The 17,569-nt window shown below is 44.3% G+C and overlaps 1 protein-coding gene across 4 annotated transcripts in view; it reads right to left on the reverse strand.

The window, feature by feature from the left end:
* The window catches only part of LOC147659602 (gamma-aminobutyric acid receptor subunit alpha-4-like), a 573,319-nt gene that overhangs the window by 140,430 nt on the left and 415,320 nt on the right, over positions 1-17,569 (reverse strand). The window lies entirely within an intron of this gene.

Below are 17,569 nucleotides of genomic sequence, written 5' to 3' on the forward strand. Positions count from 1 at the left end.
CATACCATTCATAAAACAGTGAGATATTACTATCTCATGACAGAAAAAAAGAAAAGAAGGAATGCTGGCCCAACCTCTCCCCCCTCCCCCTGGGAGTACAGAAGAGTCCCAATCCCAGCATTCCTCCTATTCTTTTTTTTCTGTCTTCAACAGAATGGGACGAGGATACAGGAGCTGGGGAGCTCCTATTGGCCTAACAGCTCTGCTGCCGGGCGGTGGAGAATTGATGGTACCGCTTTCCTCCCTGCTGGGCTTGGAAGACGTTGGGTGGGTTCCTTCCGCTAGGATAGTGAAGTTGGCAGGGAAATTCTCTTCTTCGTTTCCCGGTCTGCCAGGCTTGCTGGGAAGCGCGGAGTGCAGTTGATGGCCGGATTCACTTCCGGGTCTTCAGGGCCTGACTTCCAGTTGATATATGGCCTTGGAAGTCAGGCTTAGGCTGTGCCGTTCGGCGAGGAGTCGGCGTCTTTGGCACATTTAAGTGAGTGCCCTGTAGTGCTTTCTTATGCTTGCTGTTTATGTTTCCTGGAGTTTCTTGGCATTAAGGACTACTTTCTGTTTTCTGTGGGGGCATTTTTGAGAGGTTCTTCCCTTCCCTTTGTGCTGCTGGTGGTTTCAGCGGCAGGGTTCTCGTGTCTGTGGGCCATTCTCTCTTCATAACGGGGAAGCATTCGAGGAAGCGCAGTTTCCTTCCTCCCCTTCTCCAGCTCAGTCCAAGCATTGCAGGGAAGACGATGAGCATTTGAAGGGACTTATTAGGGAGACCCTGAAAGAGATGGAGGGAGGTTCTTGTCCCAATGGTCCCCTTCCTCCTCAGTCCTCTCAGTGATCTGAATAGGAGGACTTTTGGTTAGAAGGTGCGGACCGCAAGGGCAAGTATTTAGACAAGGACATGTTGCCGGAATTGCTTCGTCATGTTAAATCTAACGTGGGATTACCAGATGAGGAGGCTCCCAGCACCTCAGGGGGTTCTTTGCTGAGGCAGATTCAGTGCTCTGTGGATGTTCCTGTCCATCCTTTCATTCGTGAGGTTTTGATTAGGGAGTGGAAGGATTCAGATCGTATTTTGCTGCTGCCTAGGTTCATGGCAAAGCTTTATCCTCTCCAGGACATGTCTAAGGAGTTGCAGGATTCTATTCCAATCGATTCCTTTGTTGCAAGCCTGGTTGGTCGGCACTCCTTGACAGAGGATGCGGTGATCAAGGATACAGTTGATAAAAAGGTAGATGCCTCCCTATGGGAGTTTACTCTGGGTCCAATCTGGTCTTGAGGGCTGGTATTTATGGTACCTATGTCTCTCAGTTCTTGATATGTGATATCAAAACATTATATCAGTCCATGGATGACTTTTCAGACTGCTCTGGGTTGTTGGAGCACATCGAGCGCCAGGTCGAGTTCCTGTCGGATATTTCCTTTGATGTGGTGCAGGCTTAAGCCCTTCCTGGTGGGGCAGGAGTGGCTGCTCATCGCAACCTTGTCTTGAAGGACTGGAAGACAGATTCAGCACAGAAGGCTTGTGCCTTACGTCTGCCATTCCAGGGGACTATGATGTTTGGGCAGGAGTTGGAGGGCAAACTGAATACGCTGTTTTAAGGAGAAAAAGCACTCTCTTCCTTCAAGCAGCCCTCTGCTACGCCTCCTTCCTCCAGATGAAATTTTTCTCGGGGTCCTGGGAGGTTTTCTTCTGGAAGATTCGGGATCGTAAGGCTAAAAACCCGCCCCCTATACCCCGCACCTGACTATATGACCAGAGCCCCAGAATTGTGGTTAGGAGGACGGCTGCAGCTCTTTCTTTTGGCATGGCTGTAGTCATGTTCTGACGTGTGGTTTATGGACATTGTTCGTCAGGGGTACAAGATTGAGTTTGTAGTGACTCCTCTGGAGTTCGGGATTCGTCTGACTCTGGGCCCTCCAGTCCGGTCAAGAGGCCGGAGTTGTCTCTGGCATTGCTGTCCCTTATGCTGAAGGGGGCTATTCTGGTGGTTCCTCCTCTGAAGGTGGGCAGGGGGTTTTAGTCTCTGATTTTTCTGATCCCCAAGGTGATGGGGGTTCCGTCTGGTCCTCGATTTGCAGGCTCTCAACAAGTTTATGGTCCATCTACCCTTCTGCATGGAGACTCTACAGAGGGTAATTCACTTGGTGCTCCCGGGTCATTTCTTGTGCACCCTCGATCTCTAGGACTTTTATTATCATGTCTAGGTTCACCCTTGCTTTCGTCAGTTTTTATGATTTTGCCTTCGGGCAGTCATTATCAGTTTCAAGTTCTGCCCTTTGGCCTCCAGTCGGCCCATCATGTGTTTACCAAGGTGGTGGCCCCCATGGTGGCTTATTTTCATCTTAAAGGGATCCTCCTGTACGCTTATCTGGACGATTGGCTGGTTCAGGCTCCCTCTCGGGTTCAGCTGGTGGTGGATCGGGAGGTGGTGTGTTCAGCTTTGCATGCTCATGGGTTTCTTCTGAACTTTCCCGATTTTCATTGGGGCGCACTTCCGGACGGATCTCAACAGGGTGTTCCTTCGGTTTCTCGGGCAGTGACTTTGTGTTCATTGGCTCTGAGATTTTTGGAGGGGGGCTCCTTTCTAGTCCGTGTGTGGTTGCGGCTGCTGGGGCTCATGGCGGCTGCTGGGGCTCATGGCGGCTACAGGGTTCATGGTGGCCTGGGCTTGTGTTCATCTCCAGCCTCTGTGGCTGTATCTGTTGGCTCATTGGAACCCTTTGTCCTGCAATCTGGCTCTTCGAGTTTCGATGGTCCCTTCCCCTCTTCCTGCTCTGTGCTGGTGGACTTTGTTGGACCATCTGTCTAGGGGGTTGCCGTTACAGTCTTCCCCACTGGCCTTTCTGATGACGATGCCAGTGCATTCGGTGGGGGGCGACTGTGGAATCCCGGTCTCTCAAGGGTCGGTGGTTCCTTCAGGAGGGGCATCGTTCCTAGAACTGGAGGGAATTGACTGCGCTGTCCCAAGCAGTGATGGGTTTCTGGGTGCTGTTGTTCGGTCGCCCTGTACTAGTCCATTCAGATAACATTGTTTCTGTGGCATGCTTGAACCATCTGGGGGCTTCCAGGTCCAAATCCCTGAATGCTGTGGTGGTTCCTTTGTTCTGTTGGGCAGAGGGGCACCTTCTGTCTCTTTCAGCGGTTCACATTTGGAGGTAGACAATGGTGTGGCGGATGTTCTCAGCCGGTTTTTCCCCACCTTCCAGGAGTTGTCTCTGACTTCCGAGGCCTATCAGCTCGTGTGCCGGAGGTTTGGTTGTCCTTATCTCAACCTCTTAGCTTCCGGCACAATACCCAGCTGACCCGGTTCTGCTTCGAATTCTTTAGGAGGGTACTTGGGGAGTGGATGCTCTGTCCGTTCCTTGGCTCCTCGCCACCTGTATGCATTTCCTCCTCTGGCTCTCATCCCTCAGTTTTTGGCTTGCGTCTGTCAGGAGTCCCGAGAGCCGGTGATGGTGGTTCCCTTCTGACCCCGCCGGTCGTGCCTCCACACTCTGAATTTGTTGGCAGTTCAGGGTCCGTGGTATCTCCCTTGCTTTCCGTCCCCTCTGAGGTTGGCTCCATTACTGTCTCTTCCTCGACTTCGGCTGTCGGTTTGGAGGTTGAAAGGCAGGGGTGGACGGAGTCGGGGTTTCCCTGAACATTTAGCCTAGTCTTGCAGGCCTACCACCTTGAAATCATATGGCTGTCACTGGGGGAATTTCAAAAGTTGGTTTGGGGTGCTGGGGTTGTCCCCTCTACTGTGTTCTCTGCCCGATGTGCTGCAGTTTCTTCTGAAGGGGTTTGAGAAATGATTGTCAGTTTCCACTTTCAGGGCTCAGTGGGCTGTGATTAAAGACTTCCGTTCCCCATCGGATGTTCTGGTCTCCCAATTGCTTAGGAGTTTCTCTTTGTCCTGTCTGTGGTGCGCCCTTCGTTTCCTTTATGAGATTTACCTCTGGATTTGCGGACCCTGGTGGTGCCTCCGTTTGAGCCTTTGTCAGAGCTGGATGTCAAATTTCTGACTTTAAAAGTGGCTAAGAGTCTTGGTGAGTTTGGGGCTCTGTTGAGCCGGGAGCCGTTTTTGTCCTTCGGTTGGATTCAGCATTTGTTCCAAAAGTTGCTTCTCAATTCCATTGTTCCCAGGAGTTGGTGTTGCCTGCTCTAGACGCCCCTCCGGTGTTGGACGAGGATCTTCCTAGGCCTTTGCTGGATGTGTGTATTGCTTTGAGGATTTATCTTAACCGTACAAGTGCCTTTCGGAAATCGGAGTCTTTGTTTGTCTCCTTTGGGGTGACCTCTCGTGTGGGAAGACTTCTTCATCTTCTATCGGTTGTTGTCTGAAGCAGGTCATTATGCTGGCCTATTCTCTTTCTGATGCATTCCTCCAGGTGGTGTTCAGGGGCATTCTACCTGGAGGGGTGGCTGCTTCCTGGGCTGAGGTTTGGGGGTGTCCTTGACTGAAATCTGTAGGGCGGCTACTTGGGCTTCCTCTAACACTTTTGTGCAAAACTATAGGATCCAAAATTTGCTGGGTGACGATGCAAATTTTGGTTTGGGGTTCTGCGGGCTGTGTGCTCCTGAATTCTTTCCTGTTTGTTCAATAAACCACTTGGCTTGCAATCCTTTTTTTGTCCAGGTGGTTAGTTGTTGATAAATGCCTGTGTTTGCTTGGGTATTCTCACTGTTTTATGAATGGGATGAGGACAGGAGGGACCGGGAAGGTAATGCCCTACTACTTACCGGTAATCTTCACTACTTCCTGTCCCATTCATTACTGCCCTCCCTCCCGGTCTTGCTGGTATTTCAGAAGGAATGCTGGGATTGGTACTCTTTTATACCAGAGGGAAGGGGGGTTTGGGCCAGCATTCCTTTGTTTCTTTGTTTCTGTCATGAGATAGTAATATCTCACTGTTTTATGAATGGGACAAGGGCAATGGGACCAGTAGTAATGAAGATTTCTGGTAAGTAATAGGGCAGCAGTGGAAATTTGAGTTGTCCTTACAGGCTCCAGATCCCAAGTACATTTTCTGATGCAATATCAAGAAATAATTGTTAAGAATGGAGAAAATATTAGTTGCATTCACGATTAGATTATAATTATCAAGACTTAAAATGTTAAATAAATATTATAGCACACAGCGGCATAGGTGAGACTTGCACATGTGGAATTCCCCTATAGATTTTTAAGTGCGATATATCGAATTCCTCCAGCAACTACAGCTGGACTACATTTATTTTAATGGCACCCACTATTTAGCAATCTCGCAGCACAATAGATAATATTGGAGACCTCTCAGATCATTTTAAGTTTGCTGACAGATCTGTAATCAGGAGCATCTGGAATTCTGCAAATGTATTTTAAAAATCTTCTATTTGTTTTAATAATAATTACACTATTTGAATTGCTATTATTTTTTACACAGTTTTATGAAACATATATTACACACTATTGATAGAAAAAAAATATTGATGAAAGCGTTTTGATGTAGAATGGATTGTTAACCTGAATAAACCTCAGACGATCTGTTCTATTACAACTGCTACAAAATGAACGAAAGAATTAAAATATTTTAATAGAGCCACAGGTAACATAAGTAGAGTGTCCAGGCGCTCACTGCTACAACGAAAGATGGATCCACAGGAGTAGCCCCTTTTTTTTATCTTTGCCTAAAAGGTAGGTAATTGAGTTCAGATAAACAGGAAGTTAATTCCAGAGTGTACACGTGCAGAAATAGAATAATCATCTACCTAACAAAACCTCATTTATTCAAAGAACCATAATCAAGTGTCCTATGGCTGACAGTGGAGTGCAGGTTAGACAGTAAGGAATAATGTGGGACTGATTATCTATAGGTCCTTTACCTGACAGGGGCTTATGACAAATGCATGAGTGCTTTTGTACAAGAAGCCAGTGAAGAGACCGAAGGTGACCTGTAATAGGACAATGGAGAGAGGAGCCCCTGAGAAATCTGGCAGCACTATTTTGTATCAGCTGAAGCTTTATTCAAAGTATTGCTGAGATGCCTGGCTACATTCAATTTCAGTAGTCAATGCATGACAAAATAACTGCCAGGACTACTTACTTTTGAGGATTCACAAGAACAAGAAGAAGAATTTTACACAATAAAAGTAAGTAGAAAAAACAGGATGAGACAACTTTATTAATTTGTGTAATGAAGAAAAGATTGTAATCAAAAGAGAAGCCATTTTCAGTAATAACGATTGATTCAATCTTATGAAGAAAAAAAAAGAGCTAGTTTATATTAAGGTAGAGATTCCGTTGGCATTAGGAAGGAAAGATTTAATATCCTTTGTCCTAGCGGGATTTAAGGCAGTTCCATTTTAAGAAGACTAAGTGTTGATATAGTAGTTTTTGTTCCTTGCTTAAGTACATGTACCTCTTGAGATTTATTAAGGTCCAAAATCTCAGTATTTAAAATGTGACTTACAGATGGAGGGTCATTAGAGCTGGGAGCGAATGAAATGGAGACAGGTGCAGATGGACTTGCCATTGTTGTGCCACCAGTGCAAATGTGTTTAAACAGGTGCCACTGTTCATGATCATAACTACAATGGATTGTAGTAGAAAATATTGACGGCACCATAATGAATGATCACAATAATGTGACCAATTTATAGAGCAACAAATATCAAAGAAATATGCGACAAGAGGGAGGTATTGGTTTACCATTCTTAAACCACGGATTGGTGTCGTTACAACGCAGGCTATTACAACGCCTGCTGTTACAACGCGGTTTTTACATCGCATACCATTACAACGCATAGTGCTTTTAAGCGCTGGATAGTGAATTATTTAATTTACTATTCCAACTCCAGTCCCCGTGGATAGTAGGGAAGGTGTTGGATAGTAAATTAAATATATTCCCTATCCTAGAGCGCCCCCCAGCGCAATGCGTTGTAATGGTTTGCGTTGTAATGGTTGCGTTGTAATGGTAGTGCGTTGTAATAAATGCGTTGTAAGTGATGTTTCCCTTAAACCACATCTACATGCCTTGTAGATTTTACATCACCCAGGTACGTGTTTGTGGAATTACGTATAGAAAATCAACACAAACATACCTTTCAATATTTTGTCCATCAATATTATGGTCACAATATGTTGACCATTCAGTAGTGTAACCTCAATATTTCCTGCCTAAATCAATAGAATGTAATCCATACTTTTGAAAAGCAGTCCGAAAGCCTATCTACAAGCTTATCTAAGATGGCAGACTTCAGTAGATCTAAATCGAATACTGCACAGACAGCTACAAGCCTCATAATAAACAAACCCAAACCGACCTGCATCAGAAAAGACATACAAAAGGTAGTCTCAAGCTTACAATCAAGAGCCATGCAGGAAAAAATGGAACAATCATGAAAGTCAGCTGAAATTATAAATTGATAAATGTAAAACGAAAAACCTTGGTGATTAAAACAAGTATGATGCCCACATTTAGTGGCAGAGTACCTTATATTCAGCAGTTGAATTGTCCATTTTGCAGCAACCTTGTTTAAATAAGGGATGGCACTCATGGTCATTAGAGCTAGAATGTAAGCCCATACTTTCGTAAAGCAGGCTAAAAAGTAGGGGTGGGCGGTAAGCTTCACTCCTCTGGCAGAGTTCGTGATGTTTTGTCCACTCCACACTCCGCTTGGAGCATGGAGTTTTGGAGAACTCCGCCAATTGCCCTGTGGCAGAGTTTTTTCTACCAGCAAGAAAATCAAGCACTAGACCACCTCCTGGCAAGATTTATCAATGCTGGCGGTCGCGGCAGGTCACTACTCATGTTGAGAAAGCTGCCACTCATGGAGAGAATTAAACAACAAGGGGTGGTGATGGACAGAGTTTTTGAATTAAGCAGAATACTCTCACCCAGTCAAGAGATCAGGGCTAGATCCAACACCGTTTTTTAGCTCACTGCACCATCCCAGCTCAGAACCTGGCTATATGCAAATTAGTCTGTTCCTGTCCCAGTGCATGATAAGAACAGGGCAAACCAAACTACAAAGCCAATTCTTTCACTGGGAAGGAAACAAGCTTCCGGTGACCGGTTTCTGGCATTACAGCCGTCTTCGGCTCCCATGATGCACTGATGCATGATGCATGATGCACTGGGCCAGGGACAGACTAATTTGCATGTAGCCAGGTTCTGAGCTGGGATGGTGCAGTGAGCTAAAAAACGGTGATGGATCAAGCCCTGATCTTTGGACTGGGTAAAAGTGGTCTGCTTAATTCAGACACTCTGTTCATCACCACCCCCTTTTCTGAATCGTTTTTGGCCACTATAGGTGTGGCAGGGTATACTCAGACATGAGTCCCTTGCTCACTGAACCATCAGGATTCAAGCAAGCCGGCCCGACGACGGCTGAAATGCCAGAAACCGGTCCCCGGAAGCTTGTCTCCTTTCCAGTGAAGAATTGGCTTGGTAGTCTGGTCTGCCCTGTTCCCATGATGCACTGGGCCAGGGACAGACTAATTTGCATGTAGCCAGGTTCTGAGCTGGGATGGTGCAGTGAGCTAAAAAACGGTGATGAATCAAGCCCTGATCTTTGGACTGGGTAAGAGTGGTCTGCTTAATTCAGACACTCTGTTCATCACCACCCCCTTTTCTGAATCGTTTTTGGCCACTATAGGTGTGGCAGGGTATACTCAGACATGAGTCCCTTGCTCACTGCACCATCAGGATTCAAGCAAGCCGGGCCCACGACGGCTGAAATGCCAGAAACCGGTCCCCGGAAGCTTGTCTCCTTTCCAGTGAAGAATTGGCTTGGTAGTCTGGTCTGCCCTGTTCCCATGATGCACTGGGCCAGGGACAGACTAATTTGCAGGTAGCCAGGTTCTGAGCTGGGATGGTGCAGTGAGCTAAAAAAAGGTGATGGATCAAGCCCTGATCTTTGGACTGGGTAAGAGTGGTCTGCTTAATTCAGACACTCTGTTCATCACCACCCCCTTTTCTGAATCTTTTTGGCCACTATAGGTGTGGCAGGGTATACTCAGACATGAGTCTCTTGCTCACTGCACCATCAGGATTCAAGCAAGCCGGGCCGACGACGGCTGAAATGCCAGAAACCGGTCCCCGGAAGCTTGTCTCCTTTCCAGTGAAGAATTGGCTTGGTAGTCTGGTCTGCCCTGTTCCCAATATGCACTGGGCCAGGGACAGACTAATTTGTATGTAGCCAGACTCTGAGCTGGGATGGTGCAGTGAGCTGAAAAACGGCGATGGATCAAGCCCTGATCTTTGGACTGGGTAAGAGTGGTCTTCTTAAATCAGACACTCTGTTCATCACCACCCCCTTTTCTGAATCGTTTTTGGCCACTATAGGTGTGGCAGGGTATACTCAGACATGAGTCCCTTGCTCACTGCACCATCAGGATTCAAGCAAGCCGGGCCGACGACGGCTGAAGTGCCAGAAACCGGTCCCCGGAAGCTTGTCTCCTTTCCAGTGAAGAATTGGCTTGGTAGTCTGGTCTGCCCTGTTCCCATGATGCACTGTGCCAGGGACAGACTAATTTGCATGTAGCCAGGTTCTGAGCTGGGATGGTGCAGTGAGCTAAAAAGCGGGGATGGATCAAGCCCTGATCTTTGGACTGGGTAAGAGTGGTCTGCTTAATTCAGACACTCTGTTCATCGCCACCCCCTTTTCTGAATCACTCATGGAGAGAAAGCTGCTTCTCGGGTAGAAAATCTACTCGAGGGACAGAAAGAAGCTGCGCGCTCTGTTGTACCATGTGGTGTCAGTTGTGTTGATTTTACAGCATGGGACAAGCTTGCAGCACAAAAAATGTGTGCAAAGAGCACAATCTGCCACAGAGTCTCACTGAGGATTTGGGTAATTCCGTGCAACTCCACAGTTTAAAATTCAGCAAGTTTTGCCCACCTGTAGCTAAAAGCTTATCTAGGATGGAGATATGTCATCAGAGCTAAATACTAATTACTGCCTATTGAGCTCTATGGCTGAAACATAAAACTCAACCACAAGGTACCAAGGAACTAGAAGGAAGTATTAATGGTAGTCTCAGAGTTTACAAATAAGACACTTCAAGGAAAAGAAAAACAATGCAATCAATATAGTCAGCAGAGCCTACAAAGCGCTCACTGCTGATTTGCAGTCTCACAAAAACAGCCATTTTAAAATTAAAACAATAATCCTTTGGGAAACAAAAGAAGTAGAACGCCTATATTTGTTGGCAGAGTACCTTATAATCAGCATTGGATGCCTTCTGCAATAGCAGAGGCAAGTAAATCCTGGGCCTGGGATCCACCTGGAGAAATTCACATTTTGATCCTAAGCATTTACCCATCAACTTTGAGCTGGCAACTGTAAGAGTGTGAAAAGTACTAATGGAAACCTTGTAGGCACAAGGTGGTTGACCTGAGCACACCTATATGCTTAAATGAGCAACGGGGTAATCCGAAGGTAATGTTCAAAAAAGTTGTATTCACTTTTTCACATTAGGTTGATATGTTCACAATAATATCCGAGGTATTCCTCATATAATAGAAACTGAAGCAAGTTTTTTTCGTTATGAAACTTATCCAAAGTGTTCAAATTCAATAAGGTGGCGTCAAATGCATATATCCTCACCCCAATGCATTTCGAGCCTGGAGGCTCTTCGTCAGGGGGTATAAGCTGTAAATAAGTAGAGGGAAATGATATCAATCAGGAGCCGGAAGTGTTAAGAAGATGAATATATGACAATAAATAGAGAAAAATACGAGAAAACCAAAAGACGCGAAATCATAGATCCACATGCATGTGACCCAATCACTCTAAAGTGTATCCAATTAGCCATCCGCGTGCGTTTGAAAAGAAGACATAGTAAGCCTTGAGGAATCGTGAATTGTGTGAGAAAGTACGAAGATACGGTGTGTTGGTGTGCTCCGTATTCCTAAGGTTAACCGTCTGTGCAAAAGATAAGGTACACCCACCGCCGGGAGTGAAGATTATTAAAAGGTGTAACATAGCGTCTAAACACCGCAGGGTCCGGAGCAGACCTTTACAGGCGTGTTTAAATAGCTGTACCCGGGCTTGCTTACCGAGGAGTAACATGCAGAAACAGCTGTTCAGGAGAAAACGGTAGCAAGACGCCATCCAGAAAACGCGTGGAGGTGGTTCGTGAAACCGCAAATGCGTTTAAGTGGCAAGACAAAAGCGATAGAAAGCGGACTAACAGATGGTGTGGAATCAGTAAACAGGGTGTACACGTATGGTACAAGTTGGAGAAACAAATAAAGTACATAGTAATATAGTAATAATGCATGCTCAATATTAGAAATAAAAATCTAAAATCTTGTGTGTCCGCACACTTTACGCAACAAAACCACACAAACAGCCAAATTCGTTTTTTGGTCCTTGAAACTGTGACTAAACCAGAGGGCATGGACCCCAAAAAATATTTACTACAAAGAGAACTATTTTGGATCTTTAAATTGGGAACGACTGTGCCACATGGACTCAACGAACGTCTGGAATTTAGCAGCTTCCTTTGACACTATGAATGTATTTTGAATACATTTTGTCTTCTGGTCGATCAACATTTTGTGCATGCATTATTACTATATTACTATGTACTTTATTTGTTTCTCCAACTTGTACCATACGTGTACACCCTGTGCGCTTTGGTAATCTTTTCTCTTTCACACTCCAGACATTTCCACTGATCACTCGTGTTTTACACATGTTTTCTATATTTTCTTGATCCTCCCGTGTAGGGGTCGCCTCTCACTTCGTTTTCACCCTTTTTCTTTGTGTTTGCACTTTTCTTCTTGCACTCTTTTAGCATCGTTTATATCTTTATAGTTATGCCGATGTATCATTCTTTTACATTCCCGAGGTGTTTGTTTACCTTGGTCTCTTGTTTGTGTTTACTGATTCAACACCATCTGTTAGTCCGCTTTCTATCACTTTTGTCTTGCCACTTAAACGCATTCCCGGTTTCACGAACCACCTCCACGCGTTTTCTGGATGGCGTCTTGCTGCCGTTTTCTCCTGAACAGCTGTTTCTGCATATTACTCCTCGGTAAGCAAGCCCGGGTTCAGCTATTTAAACACGCCCGTAAAGGTCTGCTCAGGACCCTGCGGTGTTTAGACGCTATGTTACACCTTTTAATAATCTTCACTCCCGGCGGTGGGTGTACCTTATCTTTTGCACAGACGGTTAACCTTAGGAATACCGAGCACACCAACACACCATATCTTCGTACTTTCTCGCACAATTCACGATTCCTCAAGGCTTACTGTGTCTTCTTTTCAAACGCTCGTGGATGGCTAATTGGATACACTTTAGAGTGATTGGGTCACACGCATGTGGATCTATGATTTCACGTCTTTTGGTTTTCTCGTATTTTTCACTATTTATTGTCATATATTCATCTTCTTAACACTTCCGGCTCCTGATTGATATCATTTCCCTTTACTTATTTACAGCTTATACCCACTGACGAAGAGCCTCCAGGCTCGAAATGCATTGGGGTGAGGATATATGCATTTGACGCCACCTTATTGAATTTGAACACTTTGGATAAGTTTCATAACGAAAAAAACTTGCTTCAGTTTCTATTATATGTGGGTTACCTCGGATATTATTGCGAACATATCAACCTAATGTGAAAAATTGAATAAAACTTTTTGGAACATCACCTTCGGATTACCCCGTTGCTCATTTAAGCATATAGGTGTGCTCAGGTCAACAACCTTGTGCCTACAAGGTTTCCATTAGTACTTTTCACGTTCTGCTCTTCCCGGACAGCAGGGGCATCACCCTGAGCACCCTAAAGACTCCACTTTCTTTGCAAATACTCTACAGAAGGCATTTGGTTAACCTAGGAGTGCAGCGGAATTCTTATTCATAAGTGTCTCATTGAGGTCATCTTGTGCAAATATTCCAAGGAGGAAATCGTAAACAGTGACCGATAATGATTCACAATTTGTGATTTCTTTTTTGGAATGTAATAAAATGGATTCAGTAATAATGGTCGCAATTTGTACACTGAATGATACTAAATGCATTCGTATATTGCAAACCGTACTATGTATTTAAAAGTCATTCTCAAAATGCTGAATCTTAGAGGGTCGCAATTCGCACAACTTTATTATTATGCAAGAGGTAGGTCGCAAATTGCAAACCACTAGGACTAGCCACTATCACAAGGATGATGCCTTGCTGTGATCCGCCGACAGCTACATCTGTGAATGCTTTTAAATAAAGCAATCTTTTGTCAACATTCACGAAGAAGGGGATCCCCTCCTTTGAGTTGGTGGTAAAATATTAATGTTTTGTGACCCGATTCTGGTTGCGAAACATTAATGGGCACCAAATGTGTTTTGGACCTTTACTGTGAATGAGTCTCCCTACTGGAGTCTCACTCCCAGTAATTTCATGGTAAATTGAACTGCACATGTAGAATGCCTTTTAAGATAAGGACATAGCTAGGATAAGGGGCCCAGGCTGGTTACTGCTTGTGCAGTTTTAAGCAGCAAATCTGACCTGTCAAGAATTTCTTGTGACAGGCCTAAATCATCCTTTTAAATATTAAAGTAGGCCATATAGAAATTAAGGTTGAACATCTTGAAGTGAAACATTCCCCAACACGATTTTCACTGTGACAAGGCAGGCCTCTGCTATAGGGAACCATTGGTACATTCACTAAATGCTAGATTCGAATTGATAGCAGCTAGAAAAACAATGTTTCCAATCCTTTGAATTGCAATTTAAAGTCATATCTAATAGTGAGATTGGATTTAAAAAAAATTTTTAGAAATTGCACTTTTAGAAAGTTGACATTTTTCTGCCTAAAGTTTCTGGGAGTTTCCAGCTGTTTGGATTGGTGATGGATCTCCCACTCTGAAATGCTGATTGACCCAAACACGGGACACAAGGGCCAGAATATTGAGGGATTGGGTCGTCCTGACTGAATGACTGGTGAGGAGTTCGGCCCTGTCCTGATTACACTTAAAAACGATGTGCCGCAGCACACACAAAGAGACCTGACTCAAACATTTTGTGTCACTAGCCTGGTTGGAGCCAAACCCAGGAAAGGGTGAAGGTTAGACAAAGGGGGACTCTCCCACCCATAGGTTAGACTGGGCATAAAAGTGGCACCTCTGAACATGAGGAACTCTGGAGCTGGACTTTAACAGTGAAAACACAATGGACAGCTGGAAGGACAAGCCCCCTGATAGTCTCAGGATTCTGTCTACAGCTCACCCCAGGACTGGAGGGTCTCTCTAATGGCCAGTGCTGCTGGCCCCCTTAGACCATATGATGACCAGCCGAGTAAAGACTTGGACATAACTGCACTCCCCTGTTCCCTCAAAGACAGCTAGGAGGCCATGGGGGTCTATGGAGAGAACAGCAGAGGAGATGGCTGGCACAGGGAGCTACTGAAACCAGCTCCCTGTAGAATGCAACCATACTAGGAGACTTACTAAAAATGCTCCTGGTGGCTAGAGCTTACCACCAGGAATAAAAAGGGAACATGATCATTGAAATTAACCCATCAGGCCCAAGTTTTGAACACTTAAAGCATTGTGATCTGTGAGATTTTTGAAGAACAAATGCATGGCACCATGCAGCGATTCCTGAAATACACGCTGGGTGGGCAGTGTCCAGGGATCAGTGCAAAGACTGATTGATTTTGGGAGAGCAGGCATGTGTGGGGGCACCCTCCCCAGTGTTACTATTTTTATGGGTCAAGCAGCTCCCATCTCCCCGGAGATTGGGAGTTTCTTAGCACACCTTCCCAGTGCCAGTGTGCTACCCTGCTTGTCATGCTGGTATCCCGGGAGTGGGACACAAGCCACACATTTTTCCACCTTGCCCGCATGAAGCACCAGGAAGAATATATTTGCTGGCTCCCACAGCAGCAAACATCAGTGCAAGCCATGCCGGGACCCGGCTGTTCGGCCCAGTAAAGTGTTTACTGCACTTCCACAACAAAATGTGCATCAGGGTGCTCTGGATGGGACCGTGCTCCTTACCAAAAAAACTAAGTGTAAAAAAAAGCCAGCAACACGTGATTCCCGAAGATGGCGGAGACTAGCTACTATAACATTCACTTCTTCTAGGGCTGGAGAACCCAATAATACCCTGCAAGGGCTTTGTTTACATATTTGTCCTGCAATGTGGTGTCCTAATCTTGTCAAGGGCACCATCAATGTGTTGGCAAAATGTTGTGGGCTGCTTGACACAGCACCCCCCAGGAAGAAGTCGGAAAGTACCCATAGTCTTTTGTGTGTTGGAATTATTGATCCCACGAGAGTTTCTCACAGTTTTGAAAAAAAACTCCTAGGGCTAGAACTTTTGTTAAACAGGCTTGGAGTGCAGGGATCTCTAGTCGTTGGAATCATGGCTGAATTTTATGTGGCCTATAGTGTATAAGAAAGACATGGACCCATGTTACATTCATTTTACATTCTTTATTAACAACATGTTATTGAAAGCAAATTTTTGATAAACATCACATTGCTTTATTGACAATATTGATTGCATTTAAACATGGTTAAATCATTCCAACGACAAGATGGTGCTTTTTACAATGTGGAGTATTTGTATTTTAACATGGTGAAACTTTGACTAAGCCAATAGGCTTGCTTTATATATTAATGTGGCTACCTTTATAGTCTTGCCTTATATTACTGTTGTGCTGATCCAATGACAAAACGAAAAGGTTTGCCTTATGCCTTCGTGTGGTGAATTTTGAAAAGCCAATAGGCCTGCTTTTTTAAAAAACACCCCCTCTATATTGTGATGTTCCATCTGGTATAGGTGGGGAATACTAATTTAGTTTCATGATGTAACATATATGGATACATACAGGTTACATGGTGCTGGGATATACTGAAGCCAATATTACAACTGAGCTGGAAATGCCAATATGGATTCAGACACCTGTAATTACTGATATCACAGGTATCAGTAATTCGGAGGAGCAGAATACTGCAGCATTACACATGCTTGTACCCTATTGGTACTATGAGATATAGGAAAATACCTTGGGAATCATGTTGTGCTTCTTCTGTGCTAGGTCCCCATGTTCAGCCTTTCCCCCACTCACACATTTATGAATGTTTAGGTGTTAAAAATGATAGAAAGGAGGACCGGGGCAGATGTCCTTAGCAGTGTTATTTTCCCCCCATTTGTAGAAAATTTTGATTCAGCCACTAACTCGGATTACTGGTCAACTACCATCCAAGTGCGGCAACTGACAGTATGCATACAGAAAAGCTTAGCAAATTAATAAAAAATTGCATATGGGGAATCGCTTCAAACATACAAGGTAAAGTGAATCTATTAATGTTATTTCTGATGGTTTCTCCGGAGCTAGCAAAAGTTTAGGTGATTCTTACAAATTCTAAGAGTTTAGGGGTCATGACCCATTTGATAACAGACCCCTTCCAAATACCAGTTTGGATTTCAAACCTATTTAATGATATGAAAAACCTTTTATGAATCGTTAAAAGAATTTAGTACATTACAAAAAAGTGTTTTAAGGGTAACAAACCCTTCTGTTTACCAAAGCTCAGGGTTTTCAACTGTTAAAACACTTTTCACACGAGGCCCTAATACCAGGGTATTTGCTTTTGCTGTATACATTCATGAACCCCAGTGTATTTTCATGATGCAACATATAAGGATACATACAGGTTAGATGGTGCTGGGACATACTGAATCCATCATTACAACTGAGCTGGAAATGCCAATATGGATTCAGACACCTGTAATTACTGACGTCACAGGTATTAGTAATTCTGAGGATTCGAATACTGCAGCATTATACATGATTTTACCCTGGTAGTACTATGAGATACAAGAAATTACCTTCAGAATCATTGTTTTGTTACTTCTGTACTAGGTCCTCATGTTCAGCCTTTCCCCCACCCACACATTTGTGAATGTTTATTTGTTATAAAATTCCTTGGAGGGAGGAAGGGTACAGAGGTCATTAGAACTGTTGCTTTCCCCCATTTGTAGCAATATTGATTCAGCTACTAACTCGGATTACTGGTTAATTACCAACCAAGTGAAGCAACTGTCACTATGCATCCAAAAAAAGCTTAGCAAATGGCATATGGTGGATCGCTTCAAATAAATAAGGTAAAGTGAATCTAATAATGTTATTTCTAATAGTTTTTCTGGTGCTATCAAAAGACTCACTGAGACTCAGTGCTTCTTCCAAGTACAGATTACCCCATTCTAACAAGCGTGGTAATCCTGATTCGGCAACCAACTGGAGTTTGTACCCAAAGTTGGGTTACACAAAGCACTTTTTTACAGCATATATTTGGCAGCTAAAACTTTTCTGTGGTAAAATCACACTATTTCAGGTTTAGGAGCCAGGAACATGAGAAACACACTCTCATTACAGCATCCCATTCGCCCCTGCCCCCTTTTTTTGAGGTGTGGATCATCATATTAGAAGTAATACCAGGGTCATACACAAATGTAATAAAGTGTATGTTTGAAATTTATTGGACATGTTTGAGAGGGAATCAGTTTTCATTAAAATCTCGGTTTACCATCATCCGGCCTACTTCCTGCTGTCACTGAGGCAATTGATCTTTGCCGTTGTTTTAGAGAAGATCAGGAGC

The sequence above is a fragment of the Lissotriton vulgaris genome, unplaced genomic scaffold (assembly GCF_964263255.1).
Source record: "Lissotriton vulgaris unplaced genomic scaffold, aLisVul1.2 SCAFFOLD_806, whole genome shotgun sequence".
Taxonomy (NCBI): Eukaryota; Metazoa; Chordata; class Amphibia; order Caudata; family Salamandridae; genus Lissotriton; species Lissotriton vulgaris.